Raw genomic sequence first — 6,303 nt, forward strand, 5'->3', positions numbered from 1 at the left:
TTATAATTTTACATTAAAATTTCATAACAATATTATCGGAAGTGATGTCCCAGTAAGTCTGCAAATCACAGGGGCACAGTCTTCCATCAGATATTTACAGTTTAAAATGATTCAGAATGAAACAGAGACGACATATAAAACGGAGACAGTAATCAAAAGCATAAACGTCTAATCTAAAGCTGCAGTTCATGAACACAGAAAAGGTCCAGTCCAAATGTCCAATGTATCTCAATTATGAAAAGTGAACAGATCATATCATAAAATTCGTCCAATTAAGATACTTCAAATTAATTTGGATTGATCCAAGCATCACATTGCATATTGTCGACCCTTTTCAGGAACTCATTCCGCATGAATTCAAAACAAAATATAGCTATATACAAAATAAGTTCTAGAAGGTAAGGTAGTCTATTACAAACCTGTTTAGTGTCTTCAGTAGAGCGGTGATATCATCAATCAAGAAGATTTTGGGCAAGTCTGTTAGATTTGATACATAAACAGTGAAGTTGGAGCAAAGGATTGGATAAATGCAGGTTGCTTCAACCAATCTTTGACAAATCGAACCGTGGTATCCCTACTTCTTAGTGTATCCACAAACTTGTCCTCAAATTTCTTACCATCGTGCCATTTCACCTGTTGAAGGAATCAATTTATAATTAGTACTAGTAAACAATTCTAAAAATTAACGCAGCAGTATTCATCCATACAAATATCTTTGCAAAAGATGGGAAGACCGAAAGAGTAAAGAAAGATGATGTTTTTAAACTCAATACAATTCAAAGCAATCATATTTGCCTGGACAACTGTTTTTTGTGACGTTGAAGGAGAAATAACTCACATGCTGATTGATAAATACTGGATTTTTTATCTCGGGTATATTCCAACAACTCTTGGCGCATCCAATGCCATTGAAATGTACTCTTCAATGTAATAATCGAAAATTTTCCTGAGCAACAACACAAAAAATAAACTTAATTATCGTTATTTTTCTCAAAGTCAATAAATTTCTTGTATACTCTCGAAAAGAGTTGAAACGTACAATATTGTGGAACAATTATAGCATATAATTTTTAACAGGATTTAATGATTATAAAGCTGTGAACCCACAATGAGAAGTTTTTGTATTTCAACTTTGGGGCCCATGAAAAATAGGAAATGCAAATCAACTAATTGATCATAGAATTGTTGAACTAGATGTCAGATGTCACAGGTCAAGCGAAGGGCATAAAAGCAATTATTATATCCTAAATCCTTACACTAGAGTACAAAGTCCAGAGAGCCAATTAAAATACTACAAGTTTTTTTTGATAAAAAAATTTAGACACTTTCCTCTTTTGATGATCTTTAGAACATGAGAAATTATCGCGTCCACTGATATTTAAGATACTCAAAGAAACCATTGTCAGCCAGCTATGCATATCTGTACTGTGCAAGCAGGAGTGTGTTATATCTGGGCAAGACCACATCTTCATTGGCAATAAAAGACTCATATTCCTTGCTGTATTTGGTTAATGCAAATTATATTATGTACTAGAACAGAAATAACTTTGACTTGACCAGTGGATATATATGGAATATGAAGAAATTCACATAAATGAAACTGGGAGAGTTACTAACCGTTGTATTGTTGATCCCGGAATTTGTACCTCTGATTCACTCTAATGTCTTCAGTTCTTGCAGTGTGAAATCAACTGCATCGTTGGAACAATTTTGAAATTTGAATCAAAACCTTAACAATGCAACTTTTATAGAGTTCAACACAAAATGAATGACTACAATGACAGTTTTACAAACACATACAACTGCAAGAACTTCCATTCGTCTGCTAATGTGCTAAGACTAGTCAAATACCCAGCAACACAACATGATATATTCAGGCGGGATCAGAAGTATGAGATAAGGAAGTAGGAAGAACAGATTCCATACCAACGAAAAAGCAGTGGTGTTGACCCCTTGAACCTCATAGGTTGTTTTACGATTGCAAACTCCTGTGATTCGCAATGTCAGTGGTGTGTCATCAAGAGTAAGTCATGGTTGCATATAAGAACACCGTCTTTTGAAGAAGAAGTCTGTTTCATGAAGTCTGTGCCCTCTTCAATAGCTCTCTGCAAGACGCAGTCATATATATTCATGATCAAATGGCAGAAGCAAGATACTTCTTACCTCTAATCTACTAGCTGATAAGCCATCTAAAATGATTAAAAAAGTAACTAAAATAGATACATTACAAACAGATGACGTTTTTAATCAACATAGAAGTGCTTTGGGCTCTCCATTATAATTACATGGCATCTTCTATTTCCCTCACTCAAAAGAAGGAAAAAAGAAAGTAGAACACGAGAAGAAATTACACAGCACTAAATCATTATATGAGCATGCCAAACATACCAAGTATGCAGCAGCAGTTTCTTCAGGAAACTCTCCATTTGAACCTCGGTGAGCAATGTTATACGGTCGAGATGTTTGTAGAGGCTGTCTCTCGCCATTACTGATTTTACTTGGAAGTGGATATAGAGGTCTTGCAGTGCACCCAACAACGAGTAACAGAAAGAACAGAGGGGAAAGCCTGCCAATGCCATCATTCCAAATGAATCCATCAATTATATTCTACCTAAAAGTGGACTACTGATTGATGATTATATAAGAACCGCAGCCCATATGATTATTCTACCCCCTCAGATATCTGCATAATCACAGAAAATACGGAGTTCTTAACATTATTCAGAGTGGAAAATATCTACAACAAAGCAATGTCATTATTTAGCCCATGTTATCAAATGATTACTTTTCTAGTTTTGTAACATCAAAGGAACACTAAGAAGCCTTATTGCTTCCTGGTTATAAGAAACTGTAGAGCCTGCTATATCTTTGCATAGATACACAAACCAAAATGCGGCTCACTGCTATAAGCAATCAGAAACATCTATGAAATATATCTATAATTCTTAGAATAGAAAGACGGCACCACAATTCAGAAAAAAGTCCATCACTTATAAAACCAAAAAATAACAAATACACATTCATCTAATGATACATTGTCCTATCTTATGACACGTTCGATATCTGCCGAATTGAAGAAAGCATCAAAGCATACAGCAGTCAAAGATCTTCTCCCATTGTTTGTTCAGCATTTCATAACATATCATGCTCTGTCAATGTACTTTGGAAACTATGATCAAGAGCAGAAACAATTTAGATTTATAGAAAAATTAAACAAAAAATACAATTGGTCCGGGTGAAACTCAATCAAGAACTCATATAAATACCCAAAAATTCAACGAGGAGAATCTAAAATATTAAATGACAAAAGACCAAGGGACATGGAAATCTAATATCAATATCAAACTACAAAACAAACTGCAAAACAGACAAAATAAAAAACCTCATAAAATATTCACCACCACACACACATATACATATATAATGTAATAAAGAATTGCCACGAACAAAATTAAATACAAAAAAGCAGCAAACCCAGAATCCTCAATGCGTTTAAACATAACATATCCAATCAAAACACAAAGAGAGAAAATCCCAGAAAGCATAAATCCAAACTAGAAACAAGAAAATGACTGAAAAATCTTTAGAACTTTTGAAAGTAAAGATTTTGAAGCTTACTGGTGAAACCTAAACCCATGGCCTTTCCCTTGGTTCTTATCTTTCAGGAGTGTTTTCTCCACTCTAGTTTGTTCCACCGAGGTTACGGGCCATCTTCATATCATAATGATGAAGAAAGCCGCAACGTATCGGATACCAAAGCCTTGAATATCGTGTTAAAGGCGAATATGCTAAAAAAGATGCTATTTTGACTTCAAAAAAAAAAAAATTGATTTTTTTGTCGCAAAGATAAGAATTTGACGACACCCTTCGCGAGAGGGTCTAATCACGGAGGTAAACGATGAATGGATGATTAGACTTGTTTATCATGTTGATCTACCTAGCTTTGTGTAATTTATGGAAGCTAACTACCAGTTTATTGTTTCTTTTAATTTATTTTTTTAGTTGAATGGAGGTTAGGAGACACAAAGTGATTAAACTAAATTAATTTGATATTTATTAGCTGTAATTAGGTGGATAATTATTTGCTTAAACTTTGAATTTAGGATAAAATTTATTAATGGCTTCTTTAGATTTAGATTGGACAAGGTTGAAGCTTTGAACATGATATATATTGAGTTGAGAACGTCAACTATAGAAATTATAAAATATATCATTACATTTTAATTTAATATAAAAGATAATGTCGCTGTAACGTCAATTTGTGATACAATTTTAATATGATTAGTTAATAACTAAATAGTTTAAAAATTGAGATGGGGTTGCTCCAATAAATCCAAGAAAGAAGTCGTTGGCATAGGAGAAGGGACCTCAGATCTGTCATTGTGATGTGACAAAAGTAGTTCAATTAAAAAGGAAATTCCTTAAATTAGGTATAGAGTAATTACCTGAATTCTGAAACTAGGTTAAATTTGAGAAACTAAGACTGGTACACATATATAAGTATATAAATGTTATCGTAACAAGGTAATAAAGCGTTTTCATTAAGTATATTAGAACGATAAAACTACTTAGTTTATGGTGAATACAAAAATATATATGTTAAACCAGCTTACGAGTAATCTTGGTTTGTGATTACGTAAAAAAACTAAAATGTTCAGACCAATTTAAGAGTGAACTGGTTTATGGTCCCATGACAAAAATATGAATGTTCAACTAATCCTCGGATCTTCGAAAAAACCCTCTTTAAATTCACTAATTCCCTTAAAGAAACCATTCAGATCAAGAAACCATTCAGATCTTGCTAAGCTGAGAGAGAGAGTTTCATGGTTTGGATAGCTCCTCTAGTTTCCCAGGAAGATACTTCTCCGGTAAAGAACTAATTTCAAATTTTTCTTCCATAAATTCTTCAATATTTTTTAAATGACTTTGAAGCGAGAAAAAAGCTCAAGGAAACAAAACTATGCATTGATCATCCAATTATGGTTCTTCAGGAGTTCTATAAAGCAAAATAAAAGCACTTTCCCTCTGAGAAGGAAGTTTTCTTTATCTAGATTAAAGAAAAACAAAGGTGATGAGAAAAGTATCAGTTCTGCTTGGTTTAGGTCCTAAAACGGGCGACAAAGCCGCCACTGTGACCTTAACCTGAAAGGGCAGAATAGACGGTGATGTGCTTCATGGGGTTCGGCAGCCTTGCCAACGGCGTGCTTCGAAACTCTGCCGGCGGAGAGAAAGCTGCCATGGCATTCACACACCTTACTTACATGACCTTTTATATAGTGTATAGATCCTTCAATTCTCTTCCTGGGGCCATCTCCAGTAGTAGTTACACTGGGCATCTGTCTCATCACTCTATCCATTGTCTTTGAAGTTTGCGCCGTGATTCTAGGCCTCTTGCATGGACTCTCTGGCTTGGTTTCAGCTGGCCGGACTAACATTCTATTTGAGGTTGCCCTGGAGAGATCACAGGTTCTATGTTCCTTGGATCCGATGGCGGGCGAACCTGCTAGGTTGGTTAGGTTCTATGTTCTTTGGATCCAACGGCGGGAGAACCTGCTTGGTTGGTAGGTTCTATGTCGTTGGATCCAATGGCGGGTGGAACCTGCTAGGTTGGTTAGGTTTTATGTTCCTTGGATCCGACGACGGGTGGAACATGCTAGGTTGGAGGCTCTATGTTCCTTGGATCTGAGACAGATGGAACCTACTAGGTTGATTAGGCGCAGCTGAACTCCAGTCCCATATGATATTTGTGCAGTTTTGGTTGGTTAGGGGCGTGAACCTTCCAGTCCTGTAGATATTTGTGCAGTTTTGGTTGCTTAGATGCGGCTGAACCTTCCAGTCCTCTATGATATTTGTGCAGTTTTGGTTGCTTAGGCGCGGCTGAACCTTCCGGTCTGCATGAAATGTGTGCAAATTAAGTCAAAATCTTTGAGCAATCATAAAGGCAAGTCAAAACTACACAAAATGCTCAGCAGCTGAGGAATTTCTCATTTCGGAGTCCTACCTTTACAATCCAAGCTCCAAATGCTATGAATCTCTTGATATAAGAATCATGTTCTATTATGGTCCACATACTCGATATGCAAATGAGATATGAAAATCAATATTATTCTTTTAAAGGAGCATTGATTCCATGTTGAAATAAGTAATTTCAAAACAGAAAGAAAAATCTTCAATTATGACTGTTGTTTCAGAGATCAGAAATTTGTACTTACAAGAATGCAGGTGCTTGTACAGCAAAAGGTCATATATCCTAATGCTGAATACTACAATCCTAGAGATTATGCTTTTGGGAAAGAAAGAATT

General features: G+C 35.4%; 1 pseudogene; it reads right to left on the bottom strand.

Moving 5' to 3' along the window:
* Window positions 1-13: 13 nt before the first annotated feature.
* Window positions 14-5,435, bottom strand: LOC116105921 (annotated as a pseudogene).
* Between the last annotated feature and the right edge of the window lie 868 nt (window positions 5,436-6,303).

The sequence above is a fragment of the Pistacia vera genome, unplaced genomic scaffold (genome assembly GCF_008641045.1).
Source record: "Pistacia vera cultivar Batoury unplaced genomic scaffold, PisVer_v2 Contig507, whole genome shotgun sequence".
NCBI lineage: Eukaryota > Viridiplantae > Streptophyta > Magnoliopsida > Sapindales > Anacardiaceae > Pistacia > Pistacia vera.